Source organism: Somniosus microcephalus, chromosome 2, assembly GCF_052327205.1.
Source record: "Somniosus microcephalus isolate GS21.2 chromosome 2, FLI_Smic_1.0, whole genome shotgun sequence".
Taxonomy (NCBI): domain Eukaryota; kingdom Metazoa; phylum Chordata; class Chondrichthyes; order Squaliformes; family Somniosidae; genus Somniosus; species Somniosus microcephalus.
The window spans coordinates 223,626,789-223,631,681 of NC_140988.1; the positions used below are offsets into that span (position 1 = coordinate 223,626,789).

Sequence of the window (4,893 nt, forward strand, 5' to 3'; positions counted from 1 at the left end):
ACAACAACATGCCCTCAAAAAACCCTCGGCACCGCCGGGCACTTCAGCTAGTGTAGGTATAAATAGAAACAACTAGATATTTTTGAAAGAAGCAATCTTCTTTAGAGAATGTTTCATGAGTGTGGCAAAATTGATTAATTGATTGTTCCGTGTCAAATGGATCTTTTGCTCAATTAATCTCATTAAAAATCTCATTTGTTGTATTGTACAAATCTGTCATAAATTTGCCAAATGAAATTAACAATCTGACATGTTGAGTAATCCTGAAAAATATTAGACCTGAGTAAATTATAGGATATCAGATATTATTAATCAACTGGAAATGAATGATTATTTCAGGGTGTATTTTCCTCCAGGTATTAATTTGAATGAAAAGGTAGGTGTCAGTTAGCAGATAGAAAGTGAAATTTTCAACTGTTGTTTCCACAATTTTGGAGTCTTGATGCATAATCTGAAATGGGTTATCGAAAAAAAATGGTTGGTTAACAGCATGAAGAGTTTGTCAAAGAGCTATCCTGACAAAATACTGCAGATTTGCACAAGCGGGGAAAATAAACAAAAAATGAGACCTGAACTCCATTCAAAATGGGGATTGATTAGAGATAGAAAATTCTATGGCCCCCGAACATAATGAGAATGGGGTGGACTGCAACGAAAATTTAGTTGTTGTGTGCAGCCAGTTTTTATCAATGCGTGGTACCATTAAACTTTTTGCATTTGCGAGCTTGTGAGCGGCCTGCGCGGTACCTTCAAGATTGCTGCGCCTCCCGCGCCAGCACGCAGCTTAGAGGGAACATTGGCGGACAGAATTCAAGGCACAGAAGCAATCTGCCAGGTTTTAACCATGCCAGAACTTCCACATACGTAAATGATGGAATAATGACCCGATGTTGTCACCCATTAAAAATTCTGCCATTTCCGCCTTCCCAAACACCCTCACAAATTCTCTCTGTATGAAGTAGATGAGCTGGCCAGGACCAGCTGATCAAAACTGATTTGGCTTCTTAAAGGGAGAAGCTCTGAAGTTAAGATTGCCTCGTTGCTATATTTTGGATAGCTCTTAATTTACTGTTTTGATATAGAAGGGATCATTTTAACCTAACCCACCCAGTGGGAAACTGATGGGTTTTGATCGGCCGCCCAATTTTACAATTCATTCCACTAAAATCTAACCATGTCATTTCAGGTGCTGAAAATGTAGATACCCCTCTGCCAGTGGAGGAAGAGGCCAGCCTTCCTGAAGATGCAGTGCTACTCAATGTCACCCTCACAAGCGTCAGCTCATATACTGGCACTAGGCTAGAGGAGGGGTCTTCACATAGTGATTTGTGAACCACAAATGCGCAGGAGCTAGGGCAGGGGGATAGGATGCCACAGCTGCCAGATTGCCTGAGGGCAAGATCTTATACTTGCTCTGTTGCAGAGGACTCAGATGCTAACTTCGAGGGCCCAGCCTACCGAAGAAGGCTGATGGGCATATACCAGGAAATGCAAGGCAGCCTGCCAGCAAGCTTGCACACAATATTGCAGAACATGGAGGAATCCAGCTCCAACTTTGCATTGCACAGAGCATAGAGACCATTGTGCTCAACGTGGATCAAATGGTCAGATCCACAAACCCAACAGTGGCGTTCACCATGATAGAGCCTCTGCTGATGGTTCTGACAGCTTCCATGGCAGCTCATAACACCACCATGGAAGCTCAGATGACCACCATCCTGGCTTTGGGGGCCACTGTTGACAGACGCTTCCAGAGCATCACATTACTTCTGCACTCTATTCTGGCATAGAGCAGTAGGAGTTCAGAGGCGCAGTCCCAGGAGAGTGAACTTGGGTCCATGTAAGAGGTACCTGTCCTCTCTCAGAAAGACAGCACGGCTTCTCCCCAACCACCCTCCCCACCACCTTCCCCACCAGTGCCCTTGTTATTACCACACAGCCAGCTGGGCCAGACTGTCATGGCCAACACAAAAATGCTGCAATCTGCAGCCAGGCCCTCAAGGCCCACAGCTGCTTGAGGTCACCCACCATGGCCATCTGAAGTGTCCTCAATGGAAGCGCAGAATCCTTCCACCTCTCAAGCTGTAGCAACTGGGGAAACACTTTGTAGGTGCACTAGGAAAGGGAAACAAGCACACAAGTCAGGCACTAAGGGTTGGCACAAGGGTGATTCATAATTATTTCTGTTAAATGTTAAATACAGATGGAATAGAGTTATTTGACTATTTGCTATTGTTCTGGATTTGGTGTTGCTGTTTATATTTGTAGTAAAGTGAGGGCAAGGTTCATAAGGCTAGAGTGAAGGAAGGCAATAGTATACCGATAGTAAAGATGGTGGTGATAAGGATTGTGGGACTGTTGGTGTATTGGGTTGAAATGGATGGTTTAGGTGAAATGCTTTTTGATGAGCTGCTCTCAGAGCACTGGAAGCTAGGGGCACTAGTGATTGACACTGCTCAAGCTCTTCCACCTCCTCCTCCTGCTCCTGCTCCCACTGCACTTTTAGCTGCCCAGGTGGTGGTAAGGGCTGGTCCCTCATGATTATGAAGTATACAGCAGTTGACCACAAATCTGGATACCCACTCAGGAGTATACTGCAAAGCTTCTCCGAAACGTCCAGTCAGCGGAAGCGTTGCTTGATGGTTTTTCAATTATGTTGTTTGTGGCAACATGGCTCTCATTGTAGGCCTGCTCTGCAGCTGTGCCTGGGTTCCTGACAGGAGTCATGAGCCATGTTGAAGAAGGATATCCCTTGTCACCCAATAGACGGCCTGTAACTTGAGGTCCTGACTGGAACAAAGGCAGCACAGAGGACTGGCATAGGATGAAAGAGTCATGACTGCTACCAAGATAATGGGCACAGACCTGCATGATGTGCTGGCCATGGTCATAAACCACCTGTACATTAAGGAAATAGAATCCCTTTCACTTGATAAAGATGCCAGGCTGGTAATGGGGAGCATGTAAGGCAATGTGTGTGCAGTCTATGGCACCTTGGACCCTGGGGAATCTTGCTATATGGGTGAAGCCTAGTGCTCTCTCATCCTGCATCACTCTGTCCATGTGGAACGAGATGTCGGTGTTCCACCTGGCCTAGAGATCTTTGGTGACCTCCATGATACAATGGACTGCGAACTGAGATATATCGCTTATGTCACCTGCTGCAGCCTGAAAAGAGCCTGTGACATAAAATTAAAGGGCCACGGTAAGTTTGATAGCCACAGGCAGTGCTGTGCATGCCCTGGTGCAAGGCATGGGTTGTGGCTGCAGCAGATGGCATAGTTCAGTGACAGCCTCCTTTGTGAAGCGAAGACACCTCAGACATTGTTCCTCAGTGAAGTCTACCCTACATAAACTTGAGACCAACAAAACTCTGCTGCCCGTGTCATAACTCGCACCAAGTCCCGTTCACCCATCACCCCTGTGCTCGCTGACCTACATTGGCTCACGGTTACGTAACGCCTTGATTTTAAAATTCTCATCCTTGTTTTCAAAAACCCCCATGGCCTCGCCCCTTCCTACCTTTGTAATCTCCTCCAGCCCCACAACCCCTGGAGATATCTGCGCTCCTCTAATTCTGGCCTCTTGAGCAAGCCTGATTTTAATCACTCAGCCATTGGTGGCCGTACATTCGGCTGCCAAGGCCCTAAGCTCTGGAATTCCTACCCTACCTCTCTTTCCTCCTTTAAGGCGCTCCTTAAAACCTTCTTCTTTGACCAAGCTTTTGGTCATCTGCCCTAATTTCTCCTTATGTGGCTCGGTGTCAAATTTTGTTTGATAGCACTCCTGTGAAGTGCCTTGGAAGGTTTTACTCTGTTAAAGGCGCTATATAAATACAAGTTGTTGTTGTAATGTAGGAGAAGTGCTCCCTGAAGATCCGCTGTTGATATGGCCTCCTGCACAATGCCCTCCTCCAGCTCGCTCTTGTGGCAGCTGCTCTTCTTCCCTGCTATCTGCCTTGCTGCTCCCCCTCGGCCTCCAGCGCCGAAGGCAGCCCTACCAGACACCCCATGACTGTGAGGCAGCCAACAACAGTGCAACATCAGAAAAATCTCTTTCTGTGCAGACAAACTGAACTTTCCAGAGTGCTAAAACACACTAAGAAGCACCCAGAAGTTAACCAGCAGACTGAAATGACAAACCACCAACTAACCTGTAAGTACTGCATGATCCTTTTAAATAGCGCTGGTGAGGGGTCTTCCTGACAGTTATTGCGATGGGTTCCTTGGCAACTTCAGCACATGGGGAGTCAAGCGATGAGACAAAGGGGTTCTGGTGTGGGCTCCTGACACCAACGGAGAAGGTCGATCCAATATGCCGGGTGGTGCACTTGCGGCTGGAAATGCTTGCACACTTCCTGCCTGCCACATTGGAGGCTTAGGAGGCCAGTTAGCATCCAGAATATAGGCATGGCATGATTGAATTTCAGATGTGTAGCCAAAAGAATAAGCTTATGATTCTCTTCCAGACTAAAGAAGTAAGCAAACACTGCACATCATTTGATCTTTGGGCTGGATTTTCCGGCCAGAGGCGAGTTCACGTCGGGTCAGGTGTTTGGCGGGTTCTGGACCTGCTGCCGTTCCATCCGCTCTGTGCTAATGATTTTGAGTAGCTTGGGCTTATTAAGCCCGCTGTGTCATTACCCGGCCCAATCAGTGAGTGCGGGTCTGCTGATCGCCTGTGATGATGTATTTGAAGCAGTTGTATTTAAGGGGGCCATGTCCCCTTTGGCTTTCATTTACATTTTGATGCTCCTGAGTGCTGGTGGCTGCCAAGATGACTGCACTGAGAACAAAGGCTGCTCCCCGCTTTGGTGATGACTCCCTCCATGTTCTTGTGGAGGGAGTAAGAGGGCGCAAGGAGGTTCTGTTCCCTGGGGATGGAAGGAGGAAG

The 4,893-nt window shown here is 47.1% G+C and overlaps 1 long non-coding RNA gene across 1 annotated transcript; it reads right to left on the reverse strand.

The window, feature by feature from the left end:
• Positions 1-246: 246 nt before the first annotated feature.
• LOC147123237 (uncharacterized) lies at positions 247-4,578 on the reverse strand. The gene is made up of 3 exons (XR_015080486.1): positions 4,154-4,578; positions 2,029-2,115; positions 247-451 (listed from the first exon to the last, which is right to left on the reverse strand). It is a non-coding gene; the product is annotated as an uncharacterized LOC147123237 (long non-coding RNA).
• Between the last annotated feature and the right edge of the window lie 315 nt (positions 4,579-4,893).